Source organism: Ascaphus truei, chromosome 2 (assembly GCF_040206685.1).
Source record: "Ascaphus truei isolate aAscTru1 chromosome 2, aAscTru1.hap1, whole genome shotgun sequence".
In the NCBI taxonomy this organism is placed as follows: Eukaryota; Metazoa; Chordata; class Amphibia; order Anura; family Ascaphidae; genus Ascaphus; species Ascaphus truei.
The window spans coordinates 358,436,623-358,456,562 of record NC_134484.1 but is presented as its reverse complement, the minus strand read 5'-3'; the positions used below and the strand labels follow the sequence as shown (position 1 = coordinate 358,456,562).

The 19,940-nt window shown below is 46.6% G+C and overlaps 1 protein-coding gene across 2 annotated transcripts in view; it reads right to left on the bottom strand.

Moving 5' to 3' along the window:
- The window catches only part of RAB5A (RAB5A, member RAS oncogene family), a 31,433-nt gene extending 21,278 nt beyond the window's left edge, over positions 1-10,155 (bottom strand). Inside the window, exon 1 of one of the 2 annotated variants that reach the window (XM_075586919.1) lies at positions 10,002-10,155. The gene's annotated coding sequence lies outside the window, so the exon portion shown is untranslated. The remainder of the gene's footprint in view (positions 1-10,001) is intronic. The other variant, XM_075586920.1, reaches the window with a different exon arrangement.
- Positions 10,156-19,940: the final 9,785 nt, after the last annotated feature.

The following is a 19,940-nucleotide window of genomic DNA, read 5'->3' as shown; positions in this document are numbered from 1 at the left end:
GTAAAAACACTATCATGCATTTGGTTCCCATGGAGACACTAAAGCAGCATTACCTTCTAAGGCCTGGGACATAGTAAGCGCTTAGGTGCTGCTGCTCGCTGTTGCTTGCTGCCGCTCGCTCTAGCAGGAGCTTTTTGCTGTCCTGGCCGAGGAGACAGCAAGTGCGCTTGGGAGGCGGGTATCACTGTGTGTGTGTGTGTGTGTGTGTCACTTTGAAGTGGTCTGTGTATATGTATACTATATAATATTTTACAAATTAAAAAAAAAAGACATGTGAGAATAAATTATTTATTAACATTGTGCAACTTTGATAAATAGATTCACACACAGTGACACACACACACACACACACACACACACACACACACACACACACACAGTGACACACACACAGTGACACACGCACACACAGTGACACACACAGTGACACACGCACACACACAGTGACACACGCACACACACAGTGACACACGCACACACACAGTGGCACACGCACACACACAGTGACACACGCACACACACAGTGACACACACACAGTGACACACACACACACAGTGACACACACACAGTGACACACACACAGTGACACACACACAGTGACACACACACACACACACACACACACACACAGTGACAGTGACACACACACACACACACACAGTGACACAGTGACACAGTGACACACACACAGTGACACACACACCTCTGTGCTGTGCTGGTCTGGTGGCTCTGCTATCTCAGAACACCGACACAGTAGGAAAAAAAAAAGGCTGCAGCCCCATTGGATGGGAGCGGTCACGTGACCGCTCCTCCGCTCCCTCAAGCGGCAAAATTTCAAACTCTCCTGTCTCTTCCGATTTTCTCAGCCTCCGCACACATCAGCAAGCATGCGGAGGGAGAAACTATAGCCGCGCTGATTACAGCTGCAAGGGCTTTGTACATCTGTTCAGCGCAGCTCAGCCCGCCTAAGCAACGCTGATTTTACTATGTCCTAGGCCTAAGGCTGAGTCCATGGTGACTCAGCCCGTGCGGAGGCGCACTGAGGCTGAGGGAAAGCGGGTGCTTTCCCTGGCCTTGGTTAGCGCGCCGTCCAGGGGCGTGCCTGGGGGCCGGCCAGTGACGTCACGGAGCTGGTTCGCCCTCATTGGGCAAACCGCTCACGTGACCGGCCCTGCACTCCCATGAGCGCGAAATCTAAAATTTGAATAAGACCTACGCTTCCGCACGCTTGCGAGCGAGCCCCTACTAAAGCCGCTCTCATTGCGGCTGCAGGGGCTCACTGGTAAGTGAGAGCGCGCTTCAGCGCATAAGTGCTGACTATGCCCGAGGCCTAACACACACATCAAATTGGGAGGGCCTCCAGAGCTAAATTGGCTTTAGTTCAGAGAGCCAATACGAAGCTGCAACGAGATATTTATGGGGGAGGGGGGTGGTGTTGCAACTTCCTATGTGCGGCCATCTCTGAATATCAATTAGAAGTGTGAGAATCTCCACAAAGTATAACAAAACTTGAAAGGGGGAGAGATGTATAAGTATTAAAATACATATACTAGTAGCATAGATGCATGCGCTGTAGTAGCATAGAGACCGCTAGGGCGCGCTCCTCCCACGCTGTCCTGCTCTGCCTCCGTGCAACTTGTAACGCCTCTGCTTCACCCTAGCGGCCTGCCGCCACGTACAATCATCTCCCCGCTTGCCTCTATCTGGGGGAGAAGAGAGAGATGGTCAGCAGACCCGCCGTCAGGGTGGGAAGAGGGGGCCCCAAAAGCACAGGTAATAGCTATGCCCCTGCTTGCAGGTGATATACTGTACAGTCAAACAGTGCAATTTGGAGCTCATAATAACTTTTTTTTTTTATAGAATCTGAACACCTTTTGTTGTCAAGGTGAAACAACCTTGCGGCAGAAAAGGGAGTGAAGAATTAAGTTCATAGCACAGATTCTGCATAACATTCTTAAAATATTGCTTATATCATATGCAGTAACTCAGTAAAACCTTAATCCAGTTTGACAGGATTTTTGTTACAAAAAGTCATTACGCTACAAACATTAAGGAGACAAAACTAGGGCAGGGCAAAAACAAAGACAGGATAACGATAAATGTATCGGGATAATCATATATACGCTACAAAGATTTAATTTAAAAAAGGCCAAAAAAGTTCTAGTAAATCTAAATAAAATGTGTTCTCAAAAGAAATACATTTTCTTTAGATTTTACTAGAAAAAAAGGGCACTGCATTTCCAAACCCTTTCCCATGTCTGCACTTCACATTTTCTAACCTGTTCACATTACCCTAAAATCCCCCTCATCCCATCCCTCCCTCGTATAAAAATGCATGTAATTCATAAAGTGTTAAAGATGAATTAAAACACATTCTCTTAAGAATTGCCGAAAAATATATTTGAACCATTTCATAATTTACATGTGTTTGGGTCCTAGAGATATGAGGGTGGTGGGGTGGGGGCACGATATAGAGGGTATAAGGTTCCAGGAAGGATGGGGAAAAGGGGGTGAATGGTTAAGTGCCTCAGTGGGAGGGTGGAAGGGGTTAAAAAAAAGTGAAAGTGAGGAGAGACGCCTACCATTCAATGCTGCAGCCTCTGCTCTAATATGCTCTCTCCCCATGCTGCCAGAATCTCCTTCTCTCTCTGAGTCAGCATTCAGAAGCAGGAAGGGGGTACTCAGGGAGAGAGGGGCAGAGAGAGACTTGACAGTGCGGCAGCTGCTTCAAAGCTGCATGGCTGACCACTGGCACATGGTAATTGTTAAGCTCCCAATATCAGGATACCATGAGATATATTATCGTGGTATATCGGTAGATCGGCCAACCCTAAACATAGCTATATTTGGACCTTTAGTGCGCTCTACATTTTTCCCTAAAATTGTCCAAAAGATTAAAAAAAAAAAAAATTATGTGAAGACAGATATTTTCTGAGATACCACAGTAAAATCAGGTTAATAAAAACGAGAGACTTAAGGAATAGAGATGGGAAGGCCATTTACTATTTGCAGCCAATTTTTCCTTGTGATTGGACAAAAAAATGTTAGCAAACTACGTGAATCATAGTGTTTGCAAAGTACATATTTGTTTTTCTAGGAACTCAAGGAGACATCAACAATACAGATTTTTTTTTTTGCATTATTCAGACCTTTCAGTTAAATTAGGAAATATAGAAACTGAAGAATATCTTCACAGTTTTTAGTGTTCGCTCGACACAAAAATATTAAAAACATGTTTTCTGTACACAAGGGACAAGCTTTTGCGGAACACTGGATGCAATAATAGTTGTACACCCTCTTCTGACAAAGCAACATGGCATAGCGAAACGCATCAGTAGTTGTTGCACTAGGGTTTTGCACTTTACGTAATTCCATCTTTCTTCTGTCATCATGAATTTTGTAACTTGCATATACAGTAATAATGAACTCATTTTAGAAGACTGCCGATATGGTCAAGCATGTTTTCTACTGTTGATTGTTGTTTAGAAAGGTAGAATCAAGATGCTAGCATTCATATCTTGTTCGTAGATGGCCCAAGGATAGTCTTGTGTTTTTGCACACCCATTTCAATATTTTCTACTAGAGATGTACAAACTTTTCACAAGCATTAGCGAACATTGTGAATTTCACCCTTTGAGTCGGCAAAATAAGTTTGCTTCAATCCAAAAGTTTGCAACAATTTTGCTTAACGCGAAAAGTCAAATGGACACTGCTTGTTTGAGTGATTTCAATTATACTCGCACTCAAAATTTGATCAAACTTTATAGAAAATTAAAAAACATGGGGCTATTTGATCAGGATAAAAAATCAAATTTTGGACAATTTGGCCATATTTGCTGGAACATTTGAAGCTAAAAAGTTTGATATACATTTTCGTGGTGTTTGCTAACTTTTTGGAAAATGTGATCGAAACAGTGGCAACGCAAATCTATGGCAGCTTCACACATCACTATTCTGTACAAACAGTAAAAGTAACTCTACAAATGGAGACACACCTTACCTTACCGACACACTATAAGCAAACTTTGCAATCTTTTAGTTTCATGTATTGATTTGTAAAATATGGCAACTATTTTAACAAAGATAATACATCAGAGGTTTAAAAAGACATTTGTTAGTATTCGGTGTATTGTTTTATCATTACAGTGTATTGTATTACTCCAAAAACATTTTGTCCTATTTCTAACACACAATTGCCCAATGACTAATCCCTCATAAAGCAAACAACAAACGGACACAAATACAATGGCAATGATCAGTTGTATGACAGATCTCAAAAAATCCAGGAGGAGCATATATGGGACAAAAAGAAAGAAAGATACAAAATTTAAGTGCAGATGTATTAACAATAAGGTATAGTATATGATGTAATCTTGGCTCTGATGTTCAGCCTACTCACAAGATGTAGAAGATTAGAGTGCAGTTAGCAGATACGGCTGCTACCCGTATGGTGTAGATGTTGTATGGATCTCCCTCAAGGCGTGCCTCACCAATACGATGATAGTGTATAAAAAAGATAAGAAAGCACTACATAGCGCGATCAGGCTGATAATATAAACTTTATAAAAAATAGGTATAAAAGTGCGCACTTACAATGTGCAAGATTAAAATAAGCATTTGTCACAATATTATGTGAGTATCATGGGTTCACCGCAGCTCTCACCGCCTCCCCTGCATTCTCCAAGTCTCCTTCGCCTGCAGTCTGATGTCGGAGCTCCTCTCGCTGCGTCCGTATGGGCGTGTGACGTCACGGCTGTTTGGCTGGAAAACTACGGATCGCCCACAGGTACAGAAAGCAACACTCTACGCGTTTCGCCCAGTTTTGGTAGACTGCATCCGGCTTCGTCAGGAGTGTTATTTGCACATTTAATACCATTTTCACATTGAAGTTGTTTGCGCCTTTTTCACTATTTTTCACAATAATCAGTTGTATTCCAGTTCAATGAATAACCACTTTTGGTCTCATGGTGCAAAGGGTGTGTTACGGTGTTTTCAAGTACAGCACATTTTTAATGCACTTTAATCAACAGGTTAAAAATACTCAGTGTGTACCAATAACATCATTTATAAGCCTATTTATTATATGTTGAAAATGTATCCATTAGTGCACAAATTCATACTTCAATGACAAACACAAAGGAAGTAGAGTTATGGGTTATCAGAGAGCCATAACCAAGCCAATAATAACATTCACCAGTCCAGGTAAAAAGTCACTCGTCCCCATCCATACCCACAGATCTCTGCATCCACACAAGAGATCTCTGCCACCACCACAACAAAACTCTGCCCCCTCCATACCACAAACATAGACCATTCCACTCCAAAATAATTAGGACCCTTGACCTTACTTCTTACTTGTCAATGAGCCATGGGTCAAAACCAACAATAAAAAATTGGTGTCAACGGCGCAAACTGATATAAGTGAATAGTGTATATAATATATTAATGAGTGATAAGGTAATGGATGATACCAGCACTGTTAACAAATGCCACAATGCACTGTCGAACAGGAACATCTTGGGTTAAACCTCCATGTATAACAACATGTGGGGAAGAAACACAGATGCAAAGAATGATGGTGCATTAACGTTCTACTCCAACACAAAGGAGAATTCTCAAACTCAAAATATCCCCAAAGGTAGCGTGCAGGGAGTCACTTGGGGGTGCACGCCAACCCTACTCCGGTCTTATCAGCTGCTCATTGTATGTCTGTCTGTCTGTTTATAGAAAAAACAAACAAAAAACAGGCGCACTCATAGCGTAGTAAAGTTTACAAAAATGTATGTGGAGTTGAATGTATAAAAATGCACAGTCACAAACATAACGGGAATACAAGCATTTATGAGTAATACTCAATCGCCAGCCAGAATGCAGGAAACAAGCCGCTCCGGTAAGATCGTCCGATATGGAGGGAAATCAACAGCTTCCACGGTGCACTCCGTATACCGGAAGAGGTAAGGAGCGTCTTCCCACTCCAAGCCCCTCGTCACTGCAATGGTGATCCCCTGACGAAGTCTTTTGAGACGAAACACGTAGGGAGTGTTCTGTGGACGTGACATTGTCCAGTTTTATACTTATTTGCCACCTCACTTACGGGACTTTCTACATTTGGTAAATCAATACCAAGCGCAGCCATTACTTTGTTATCCTTGCGGGGGGTCTGTTACAGTCTATCCGGCGAGCCCAGTGACGTCATCGAGTTCTCGCGGGATTGTGATCGGAGACCCATTGCAGTGACGAGGGGCTTGGAGTGGGAAGACGCTCCTTACCTCTTCCAGTATACGGAGTGCACCGTGGAAGCTGTTGATTTCCCTCCATATCGGACGATCATACCGGAGTGGCTTCGTTCCTGCATTCTGGCTGGCGATTGACTATTACTCATAAATGCTTGTATTCCCGTTATATTTCTGACTGTGCATTTTTATACATTCAACTCCACATAAATTTTTGTAAACTTTACTACGCTATGAGTGCGCCTGTTTTTTGTTTGTTTTTTCTATAGATATCTTCAAGGGAGTGGTGTTCCCCTGTATTCAGGCTGCAAAGACTCAATTGGATTGCGTGTGGAGCTGTATTGTATTTTATATCTGGACAATATTCTTTAATTTGTTTATCATTTTATTATATATTTTCAGATATTTTTTATCTGTATTAGTCCTGAACAACATAGATTTTCATCATCATTTGCCTTTTTATAAGTTAAGTAGGTCTGGGTGGCACCATATCTCATGTATGTATGTATGTATGTATGTATGTATGTATGTATGTATGTATGTATATATATGTATGTATGTATATATGTATATATGTATATATGTATATAAGTATATAAGTATATATGTATATATGTATATATATACACACACACACACACACACGTGTGCATGTTTGTATACATACATATTATTTGATTGTCACTATCATCACCAGAATATAAAAGTTTGCGCCTTACTTATTATCTATATTTGCATGTCAAAATCAACAAGCCTAAGGGAAAGGTGTTGTCTCCTTTTCTCTAGACCATGTAGCTTAAAGGCAGGGCACTGCAGGCAGTGTGAAGGCAGGGCACCTGTCACTCACCTCCGGAGTCTACTTGTGCCCCACTGCAGCCCCCCCTCTGCACCCACAAAACACACACACAAACCAACAAAACAGACTCTGCCACCTCTACATCCACAAAACACACACCAGCAGCCCCCTCCCTACACCCACTGCAGACCCACACACAAAACACTGCGCCCCTCCTCCACACACAAAACACACACTGCAGTCCCTCCCCTCTGCACCCACAAAACACACTGCAGAGACACACAAACCAACAAAACAGACTGCCACAAAACACACTAGCAGCCCCCCCTCTATACCAACTGCAGCCCCCCTGTAAACCCACACACTGCAGACACACACCAACAAAAAACACTCTGCACCCATCCTCCACCCACAACACACACAGCAGCCTCCCCTCTACACACAAACCAACAGAAGACACACACCAATAAAACACTGCTGGCCCCCTTTACACACACAACAGACACAAACCTTTCTCCTCACTCTCCTGTGCGGAGCTGTCTGCAGGCAGGGTGGGGGAGGAGTCAGTGCCTTGCTGCTGCCTCCTGTCCAATCACCTCCCCTGTCTGAGAGCAAATCTCACTCTTTGTAAATGAGAACTGTAAGCAGATTGGCTGAAATACTTGGCAGGGTGCCAAAAATTCCGGGCCATTACCGATTGGATAATGCCCGGAATTTTAACCAGAGAGCAGGGATTTCAATAATGCCTGGAATTTACCATCTTTAGCCTATAATTCATGGTAAAACATTTTATAAATAAATATTTGGCCTAAATTCCGAACCTGTAGAAATAGATACATATTTTAGACTGCACATTAAATTTTCTTATGTTATACGTAACCACAGCCACAGTAACTGAAAAAATACAACAGTAATTGAAAAGTTGCAATGATCAAGCTGTTACATAACAGGTTTCGAAAACTAAAAGTAAAACTACAAAAATTGCAGACAATTCAGAGAAGAAAGCTTGATTATAAAACAAGAATACTTGACAACTTAACATTGAAGTGTGTAATAAGGATGCAAAGAGGGAAGGGGGAGAGAGAGTTATATGCACTACAAGAAAAGAACGGCAAAGGTGTATTGCTCAAATCTAATGATACATTGGCCCATATTTACTAATTAATCGTCTATCATAAAACGCCTTCTAGTGATGGATGACACCTTACAGTCTATTCGCTTGAATGGGCTATTCAGTCTTCCAGCATCAGAAGACCGAATAGTAAATATGGGCCATAACATTGACTAATTTCATGTAAGTTTATTTAGGGGGCACTGTGTGAGCAGATGTGTGGCTGGACCATACTCCACCCTGAAGCAGTCTCACATTTGAATCTAGTCTGTAACTGTTACATACGCCTATAACATTATATTTAACTGTGCATGCAATGTCTTGTATATAACGTATAACCATATATTAATCAGCATAACTCTATGCCGGGGACATACATCGAGTTACCTCTCATTTTCAAGTATTACTTGATGGTAAAACATTGTATAAATAAATACTCCATCCCACAATGGGCAGCCACCTTACTTTTTGTTTCAATATTGTCTGTCCTTCATTCCCTCTAGATTGTAAGGACCCTCATTACCTTTGTTTCTGTGTGTGCTTGACCATATTTGTATGTAATGGTTTATGTAATTATCTAACCTTTGTACCTCTCTGCGTAATAGGTTGGCGCTTTGCAAATAATCAATAATAGTGTTAAGTTTTCATGTAAACTTTCCTTTCCAGAAGATCAAAAATCTTCCTTGGACATGCTTTGGGGAGAGGATTTTTATCAGGCAGAAAATGGAAAACTGACCAACTCGCTAAATATAAGATTCTCCCTGATCATGAGGGAGACTATGGATGTATAATTCCAGTGATCACGGTCATGTTATTTTTCCTTCAATAAGAAGGAGCAGTGCACCTCCTCTACAACACACTTCTCTGCTTAGATCACACAAGTAAACAGCAGTTAACACTGGATCTGGGCACTACGAGTATGCCCCGCACTGACTCTGAATGGCGAGGCAAGTCTCCAAACATCACACTTACATTGGGAGATATATGTACATTTTGACATTTTAAGCCTAAAACATCAAGATAAAATGATATATGATATAAAGAACATGCATTTGTGACAAATTAGGGTTAACATATTTGAAATAGTAACTGCAGGGACAGGATTATTGATCGAGTTATCACTTAAACAGTATCTGGTTTTTGAAACAGCAGTGAATTTTGTCGGTTTTCACAGCGATTCCCTTTGCTATCAAATGCTTTTGTGTTTGTTTGCATTTACACTTAATGTATTGGAATTACCTGTTTCCTACACAGTAGTTAATTCTCCAAAGTGGTACGTACGTTGCTGGCTCTACATAAATTAAAACATACAAACTTGCAACTGCAACACCTCTCTGCTTGGCTCACTTGCTTTGTAGATTAATTTCCTACACAAACACTTTCCTGCTATCTCTGGGAATTCGAGGCTCTTTGCACCAGGAAGCCAGGAGAATTGTGTCAAACCATGGGCACTGGAAGTAGGGGTGCAGGGTTTATACATTCACATTATGGAAATGTATGCATGTTACTGATATCGCACATTCAGCACACCCACCGACAAATATCCTGTGCTCCAGTGTCAACCCCTTTCTTTTCACCAACTATAAAGAGCTCACGTTAAATCAGGGTTATCCTGCGTGATGAGCTAGGGGGAAGCCCTCTTCCTGCTCCTGCTAAGCTCTGACCTCTCCCCCATGGCAGCCTGTCTCCCCGGCCCAGCACTGAGCTCTACCCCCCGGGGGGCAGCCTCTCTCCCCGGCCCAGCACTGAGCTCTATCCCCCGGGGGCAGCCTGTCTCCCCGGCCCAGCACTGAGCTCTCCGCACACACTGCTCAAGAAAAGCGCAACACTTGACGAGTAAACGGAAATAGTGAGACTCACTCACAGCCGCGGTGCCGTTAGAACCATATCAGGTGCTGGTCTCAGCCTCTCTGCTCCTGTCTCTCCCCCCAACCTGTCTGCTGTCAGGTTCCTGTCTGTGCTGCCGACAGCTCCGGTCTGGCCCCGATCACATGACCCCGTGACATCATCCTGGTACAGGAAGCCGGCTGGGACAAACCTATCCATAGTGACAAACGCGTTTTACTGCTGCTTCAGAGGATTAGCATTTAACGAGACAGTAAAGTATGGGGTTAATTCCCTTAAGTCTCTGGTGCGCTGGCATAGACTGTAAATATTTGATGATGAAGATAATTGTTTCTTGTGTGTGTGTGTGTGTGTGTGTGTGTGTGTGTGTGTGTGTGTGTGTGTGTGTGTGTGTGTGTGTGTGTGTGTGTGTGTGTGTGTGTGTGTGTGTGTGTTAAATATTTATATATAAAAAAAATATTACAATGATTAAACTTTAATTAAAAGTACAATGTACTAAAAACATACGTAATGTATGAGAAAGGAGAAAAAAAAATAATAGAACATACTAATAGACAAACTATTCCAGTATTAGTACCAATTGGTATCTCTTGGTATGTCCCTGATCTGCAAGTCCTGTTTTAAAAGAATTACCCTCCTGGCTTATACTATTGATCTCTCTTGGTATGTCCCTGATCTGCAAGTCCTGTTTTAAAAGAATTACCCTCCCGGCTTGTACTATTGATCTCTCTTGGTATGTCCCTGATCTGCAAGTCCTGTTTTAAAAGAATTACCCTCCCGGCTTGTACTATTGATCTCTCTTGGTATGTCCCTGATCTGCAAGTCCTGTTTTAAAAGAATTACACTCCCGGCTTGTACTATTGATCTCTTTTGGTATGTCCCTGATCTGCAAGTCCTGTTTTAAAAGAATTACCCTCCCAGCTTGTACTATTGATCTCTTTTGGTATGTTTGTATATCAAAAGGTGGTTATTTCCCCCCGTTAATTGTGTGCTGCTAATTGACCAACTGGAACAAGCTGATTTATTGGGGCAGGGGGGGGGGGGGTCATGTGACTGCTTTAGATGTATAAAACACATATTTCCCCCCCACCCCCATTGGCAGGGTAGCATTTATTTATTTATTATTTATAAAATATTTTACCAGGAAGTAATACATAGAGAGTTACCTCTCGTTTTCAAGTGTGTCCTGGGCACAGAGTTAAGACAAATAATACATGGTTACAAATACAGTTACATAAATGAACAGGGTATACATTATATAAAAGACATTGCATGCACAGTTAAAGAAAATATATATTATGGGCGTATGAGACAGTTACAGACCAGATTAAAATGTGAGACAGCCTTAGATTTGAAAGAACTTAAACTGGTGGTGGATGTGAGAGTCTCTGGTAGGTTGTTCCAGTTTTGGGGTGCACGGTAAGAGAAGGAGGAACGGCCGGATACTTTGTTGAGCCTTGGGACCATGAACAGTCTTTTGGAGTCTGATCTCAGGTGATAAGTGCTGCCTGTGGTAGGGGTAAGGAGCTTGTTGTAACGTATGTGCTTGCCACAAACTGGTACCGGACCGCGGGGCTGAGGTGGGGATGTATAAGCACCGACCTTAGGCCACGGAGTCAGGTCCGGAGTGCGGATTCCATAGTCAGACATAGCCAGGTCAGGATTGGAGAAAGTAGGGTTAACGTTATCCAGGCAGGGGTCAAGGCAGGCGGCACAGGAGCGGTGGTCGAGGAAACAAGCCGAGGTCATCAACAGGAAATCTCGGGTGAAGGTACTTCAGCATAAAAGCGTAAGTTACAGAAACAGTTAACGATAAGCCTATGATGTCAGGAAATTGTCATTCCGAAGGGAGCCAAGATGTTCTGCAGCCTATAGGGACTGGCGTAATTCTCCTGGGAATGGCGGAATATCCAGTTATGAAGACGTGGATTCAAAAGGAGACAGCAAAGGAAAAAGATGAGAAAAAAGTTGATGATTCCTTGAGCCTAGTTAAAGATGCATTGCGAGATGCCAAGCATGACTATGATCTCCTCCACGAACAGTTGGTTAAAGAGCAAGAAGTTAAGACTGAGCTACCGAGGGGTCTGTCCGCAGCGATTGCTAAGTGTGTTACTTTGGAGAAGACAAAGCGTCACTTAAGGAGCAAGTTACAGGACATGAGAACTAACCTTGAGTGGTCAAATGCAGCTGCTGCCATCAGGGATGAAGAGGCAAAGGCTGAATTGTAAGTCTCTCAGAAGGAGATTCACCATCTCAATGCATGCCTGCATGTATATGATTACGCCATTGAAGAGGTCAGTGTGACGATAACCTGTCACAGGTATTAAGGTTACACAAATCACTGGGTTGAACTGAACGAGGCTTAGATATAATAAAGTATATTTATTCCTTTGGATAGGTGAACACACGAATAATACAGTAACAGACAAGAAGTACACTTACTTTTGGGATGGCGAATGAGAAGTATGAAGCATAGCAATTCTCTCGCAATCAGGTAACAATCAGATGATATCAGAAGACAAAGGATAAAGGGTGGACAACAGTTTATAAACCTTTTGTGCCCTATCCTTAACATTGAGTACAGTGGATTGGTTTTCAATTAACTCTAGCCACTCATTAACGTGGGAACACATTTTGACACATGCCCCCCTGCTAGCTGGTACATGCGCAGTAGAGCTCTGGGGTCTCATTTCTGTAACCCCTCCTCTGCATCAGGAATGCCAGCTAGTCTACCAGTTTGGGGTCCTGGCAGGATATTCTTTGTTGTGAGGTGTGAACTGGAACACTTGAAGACTGCTCTGGTTTGAGTAATCTCCGCCCTCATGCAAACAGTGGAGGTGACAAAATCCTTTGAACCATACTTAAGTCTTAGACATTGGGTCGCCTTTCTGGCCATATGCTACCCTGGTATGCAAAGGAATTTCCTCTGGGTTTTACCCATACCTTGGAACACAGTATGAAAGATAAAACATAAACATATTAAAATATCTGGTTCCTTTGGGTCCAGCAGGTCCAAACTTCCCAGTTCTCAATGCCGGAACTGGGACACCCTATGGTCCAATTTGCGACTTGCTACGACCTTCGGAACTGGAGATACACAAATACACTTAAAACTGTTTCACATTTTAATACAAAAATCTCTGCTGTAAATTAAATCACGGTTTTTCACTAAATCCCCATTGAAAACAACGGGCACTGCCGCCATAGACTTTCAATGGCAAACCGCCGCCGTTGGCGACTATGGGAATCCGCCGCCATAGACTTTCAATGGGGCGACGCCGCCGTTGAAGTCAATGGGGGTTTTCCGCCATAGCCGGTCAATGGGGATTGGCCGCCATTGGAGTCTATGGGAAAAGTCCCGAACTTTCAAGGGGGTCCATACTCCGTCGGTTTGGTCCAAGAGGGTCAAGGATGGTTCTGCAGCGATGCCGGAGCAGTGGCTACAGATACCCCAAACCCTGATCCCCTGGGCCCTCCGGAACTGGAGCTATGGATTACCAAATTTCAGCTTTTGACACTTAGCCGTTTTCCTGAGCCGTTTCTGCCGCCACCATTGGAACCTATGGTGCGGCCCGCTCTTCTCGGTTCGACCCTTATCGGGGGTCCAGGATACGGGGACCCGGTTGTGGTCGAGTGGGGGGAGGTCTAGGAACTAAGGGCAGAAAGAATTTTATTTCTAGGTGCTCTAGAACTGTTTATTCCCACGCCACTTGTCGTTGAACTTCACTTGTTAAGTGATCAAAGCTCTCCTATTGAAAATGTATCCGCTTTGCGGTTAAGTGGTTTGGACGGCAGCCAACTCGTTCCTGGAAAGCTCTTTCGAGGATTCTCCATTGAAGTCAATGGGCCCATTGACTTACAATGGGAAACCGCCGCTCTCCCTCTCGGACGCCATCTGCTGTTCTTCTCAGGAAACAGGACTCAACAGCAAGATTCGCCATTGAAACACATGGAGCCCCAATGGCGGCCTATGGGAGCCTGCAAAATGGTGCCTGAAAAGGCGGGAAAATTACACAAAGGGCTATAATCACTAAACAACTATTAACCCTTGTGCTCCCGGATGAATCCTAGTGTGTGTGTGATGCAGACACTGATTAAACCAGATGTTACAATAAAACAGGGGAACAGGGGAATACACATTTACATGTCATAACAGGGGTTAAATCACAGTTCTGGACCTCAGCCCAGTTAATCCCTTGTCTCCCTGGTGAGGTCAGGGGATGGCCAAATGGGGTGTAACCCCTTTAATACCGGGCCACCCCCTCTCTCCCTCTACAGTCAGGCAAACTCTAGAGACTGTAAGAGAAGAGAAGAAAAACCTACAAGAGAAGGTTTCAGATTTAACTAACTAGGTCAGTGAAGGAGATGAGAACCTTCACCAAGCAGAAAAGGTAAAGAAACAATTGGCCCTGGAAAAGCAAAAAGTGCAGCAAGCACTTCAGAATACAGAGAGTACTGCAAGGAGAAAGTGTCTCCTTGGAGCAGTGCACGCAAGCAGAACAGAAGCTGCAGAGCCAGCTGAAAGATCTGCGTGTGAGTCTGCAGAAGGCCAAGGAGAATCAGGCAGATGCCGAGGAAATGGAACAAAAACAAAAGCTGGGGCGTTCCCTACCTTGTGTAGCGTGTGAAAGTACAACACCGGTGGGCTAGTGTGAAGACCAAAAAAAGTATATATATACTAGCCCTTGTCACAGTTCTGCAGCTTGACCAGAAAGAAGATGGAACCCAGAATCTTCCCACAGTGGCAGTGGATACAGGATGGCGGTCAGCGCAAGGTGTTAATCTCAAACAATAAAAGAGACAGTGATATACACAGGTGATTAGTGCATATATTGATAGACCCAATAAGTCCGCGGGAGTCCACCGGGAAGGAGTGGATCAACTGGATCTACCTGCGGCTGTCACTGGGCTTTTATTTCTGTGTGGGTGCTCCAAGTTTTTTTATGTGTTATTGATGAATAAATTCTTTGATTATTGCTAATCCAGGCTCTGTCCATTTCCTGTATTTGGGCATCTGGGAGAGGAGCCATCCGCACGCTACACCCATTGTGGGGTAATATTGATGCGACATGCCTGATCACCCACCATCCCCTAAACAGATTGACACCACTCTGATTATCACTCTGAGGGAAGGGGCTCACACAAGGCCGTGTGAGTTGTGCTTATATATTTGTAGCCAGGTCTCCCCTGCTGAGCAGCACCCCCCTCATTTAGTGTTCGATCGCGGGCGCCGCCGAGGCCAATGGCGGCCCCGCGCGGTGATCGAACAGGTGAGAGCAGTCAGGTCCCGGCTCGGGGGTTGCTGGGGACGCGTGCGGCCGGTTGCTAAGGCCGCACGCGCATCGCAGGGCTCCCGGCGCTCCCGGAGCCGGGCGGCCAGGGCGCCGCCATTGCCCCTTAGTTCGCGCGAGGGCAGGAACAGGCCAGGAGAGTCGCGCATGCGCAGAAGTAGGTAGGGAATACAGCCAGCCTTTAGAGGGTCGCGCGAGAGTAGGGATAGACAGGGAGAGGTTGCGGCAGCCATTAGGGGTTAGTGTAGGTGTAGGAAAGGCCCGCACGCGGCCCCAATGTTATTGCAGGTGCCCAGGGACTACAATTCCCATAGTGCTTAGCGAGGGAGGCACCAGGTGCCTCATAGGAGCCAATAGGGCTGCAGGACGGTCAGGAGAGCAAGTGGATACATTTCGCGGGCAGAGAGCCTGCGAGTCAGTCAGAGTCAGGAGCCCAAGGAAGGAGGTAGGGTGCAGGAGCCGGGGACTCCCTGCACTAGGCCAGCGGCCCTAAGGTCCAAGTTAGCCCTTATTCCCCCAGGTTAGTGAGTGTTGCCAGGGATAGTCTCAGAGAGGGACCCTGTCACTCATGGTAGTCAGAACTGGGGAATAGCCAGGGATAAACGGGGCTGAGGTTAGTCTGCAGACGCATTGCGGCAGGCTTTCGGTGAATTAGTGGCACGAGACAGCTGGGGGGTTCATAGCGGTAACCAGTCCGGGGAGCCATTGCCCAGGTCCCGTGTTGCGAGTGGCGAGGCGCTGGGGGGGTTCATAGCGGTAACCAATCCGGGGAGCCATTGCCCAGGCCGGCGTTGCGCGTAGTACGAGGCAACTGGGGGGGTTCATAGCGGTAACCAATCCGGGGAGCCATGGCCCAGGGCCCGTATTATGAGTAGGGTGGGTACAAGACCTACCTATATAGGATAGGCAACCCCGAATGCCCTAGGAGATTGACCCTTAAGCCACTTAAGGATGCTGTGTTATAGGGACGGCCTATAGTGCAGTGTGTGTCACGTTGCTATACCGTCAGTTAGGGACTCGGCGGATGCTGCGGTTCCAGTGACGGAGTTCGGACCCACGTTGGGGTCACAGAGAATATCGCCAGGATAGGATCAGACGGATTCATCACGCGTCTGACCCTTTGTGAAGCGTTGCTGATCCGAGCACTGGAGTGCTCGGCAGGTATCTACAGTTCTAAGTGCACCACCGGGCCCTTAGCTTAATAGTGACTGAGCAGTCACCCATTGACTCTCTGCAAGAGTGCGGGACATTGGGTGGGGTTCTTTGGACACTGGGTGGGATCACCTAGTGTTGGGGAATCGTCCTGCGAGACGTCACGGTTAGTGTCTCCTCCTGAGAGGGACACAGGTTATGTTATGAATGTGATGTGCCGTATTACATGTTAGTAAATTCGCTAGTTATTATACTCCATTGTGTATGTGATCATTGTGTTTGTCCTGCGAGGATCCACTCCCCCTCTGCGGGGAGCCATCGCAGGTGGAGGCGCTGCACCTATTGTAAGTGGTTGTCCATAGTATTGTAATTGCCCCAGGTTCCCCTTGCTGCGGAAGCTCAGTCCTCCTGTGAGCCAACAGGTAACGCACCACACACACCCGAGTAACGTTATATGTTCCTACACCTCCACAGTACAATCTGCGATTGGGGGGGGGAATACCCGTTACATTTGGAGGCGCTGCTGAGATCGACCTGGGGTGCCCTGTTCCATTTTTTTCTAAATTGTCCGATACATATTTTCATCATGTCGGTGCCGTCACAGCAAGACGTCGATGACTGGGCCTTAGCGCGGCAATTATCCCCAATGCGCGTGTTTGTAGTGGCCGGAGTATCCCATGATACGGCCTTGTCCACAATGTGCGCACAAGTAAGAACTTGCCCGGAATTGGCCACTGCCCGGGTGACAGACTATAGGCTGGATACTGATGGCCGGGGGATTACCTATCTCTTGTTTACCACGCATGACATATGCCTAGAGACTGTTCCCCATGTATTAACACTACCCGAGTCTTCCGCAGGGGACTGTCTCATGATCTATGCAAAAAGCTGCAGTGTAGTTAACAGGACTGTAGTCAAAATGGATGCTCCTGCAGCAGGGAATGCTAACAGTGAGTCACAGCTAAAATGGCGGCTCCCGGCCACTCAAAATGGCACATGTGCTTCTGACTGCCAGGCTGCTCAGAAAAAGGTTGCAGAAATCTGTCCGGGGTTGGCGGGAAAACCAGAGCCCCGCCCCCGCCATGTGAGTGAGCACAGTGAACAGCTATCAGCAATTTCTGTTCCCCCTAAGGAAAGTACGGGATGCAGAGAAACACACCCGCAGCTGTATGGAGTATGGCGTAGAAAAGGAGGGAGCTTGTCTTTTCTTTTGTGCCCATGTTTGCAAAAGGACTTCAATTTGTCTGGTGGTATGGACTTTAACCCCTGTAGGCCACCAATAGACAAGCAGGTGGTAAGGGTGGACAAAGAGGTGTGCATACAATGTGTTTGTACTCAGTGTGACTTCCCAGGTGGAAAATTGACTTGGGGACCCAAGAGTGCTTGCTGTGGAGCACAGTTCCTGCAGCCCATGATGCTGCGGCCTACGGAACCCACCGAGGAAGATGCGATGAACCCCTCTACTGAGCCGGTCAATGCTGCTAATATACCTACCTCAAGAGCGGAGGTTTTGGAGGGCCCATGTGCCCTCGTGAACATTCTAGATCCGGTTCCCGAGCAGGAATCACCTGCCCAGCTAGCTATGGAACCGAGTGACACATCGGTGGCGATGCGCCTACCGGCGAACCACCCCAGCGATGTTACAGAGGAGACAGTGGAATCACAGGGTAAGGTGTCTATACCCCCATATTCTTTTGATTCCAGCGACCAACTGCTCGTGGTGATGTGCCGGCCGGCGGACCACTCTAGTGAAGTCATCAAGCCAACTATCTCAGTGACAGTGAATCCTGATATGGGCCCGTGTGCCCTACCACGGTCAGTCTGGCCTAAAGAGGTATCTTCGGTCCCAGGCTTGGGATCAGTACCTGTTGACGACGACAAGGGTGAGTTGACTGCCCCAGGGGTGTTGGGTGTGAGCCTCCAGGTGACCGCGGAGCACGATAGCTTCTTAAGTCTGGACACCTGGGCGAATGGCTCCACTCGACATCGCGTCCTGGCGGAGGTGTCCCCCCTAGAAGATAGCTGTCCCGCAGTGCGAGTGGACCAGTACCCACTGCCTATCGTTCCAGAAGAAGAGAAACCCATCGCAAGCCAGCAGAGTGGTAAGGAACCCCCTTGCTCCCCACAGGCTCCGATGGAGGTGGCCGTGCAACAGGCCAGAGTTACGGTTCCTGATCTGAGTGAGAGCCCGTGCGCTCCAACCCAAATGGTCCCAGGACTGGGATCCAACGCTCCCGAGTTTAAGGACAGTAAGTGGACTGCCCCAGTAGTACAGGGGGCCGGTCCCGAGACAGCCGAGGTGGGAACTGACAGTGTCCCCGAGGACCTGTTGGCCACCGTGAATCACCGCAGTGGTAAAGTATCTACCCTTTACCCCCTGCCAGGTGAATCAGAGACTTTGAGTAAAGAGACAGTGTCCGATTCTTGCTTCTCAAGGGAAGCTGCGCACGTACGTAGGGACAAGGTCTGTGTGGAAAAGGATCTAGTAGAAGTTGCCCCCTTTGCGCCCAAGAAGAAGCGGCCCATTCGTCAAGTAGTGGACCGAGGGAAAGGTCCTGGCCGTCTGGCCTGCTGCTTCCAGGCCATGGACGACCAGGTAAAGGCCGGTTTGAAGGACAATGTGCTATTCCTTCCACCAGGGGGAGGAAGTAGCACTGAACCAGTGACTGTTACTCCAGAGTGTGCTTTCAGCGAGATTCACTCCGGGGAGGCTCACGGACGCAACAGTGAGGTACCCCCATCTGATCAGTAAGGGGCACCCCACAAATGGTCTCAGCAAGCAGCTGATACTCAGCTGGCCTCGGGTATTATGGGGTGTGATGTGTTCATTGTGTAAAATTGTGCCATGTTATGTCATTCCCCAAGCGAGGGCGTTGGGTTTTTCACCAGGGGGAGGATGTAGCCATGTCTCCCCTGCTGAGCAGCACCCCCCTCATTTGGTGTTCGATCGCGGGCGCCGCCGAGGCCAATGGCGGCCCCGCGCGGTGATCGAACAGGTGAGAGCAGTCAGGTCCCGGCTCGGGGGTTGCTGGGGACGCGTGCGGCCGGTTGCTAAGGCCGCACGCGCGTCGCAGGGCTACCGGCGCTCCCGGAGCCGGGCGGCCAGGGCGCCGCCATTGCCCCTTAGTTCGCGCATGCGCAGTGGTCGCGCATGCGCAGTTAGAGCCCCAGATTCAGGGCAGAGTCGCGCGAGGGCAGGAACAGGCCAGGAGAGTCGCGCATGCGCAGAAGTAGGTAGGGAATACAGCCAGCCTTTAGAGGGTCGCGCGAGAGTAGGGATAGACAGGGAGAGGTTGCGGCGGCCATTAGGGGTTAGTGTAGGTGTAGGAAAGGCCCGCACGTGGCCCCAATGTTATTGCAGGCGCCCAGGGACTACAATTCCCATAGTGCTTAGCGAGGAAGGCACCAGGTGCCTCATAGGAGCCAATAGGGCTTCAGGATGGTCAGGAGAGCAAGTGGATACATTTCGCGGGCAGAGAGCCTGCGAGTCAGTCAGAGTCAGGAGCCCAAG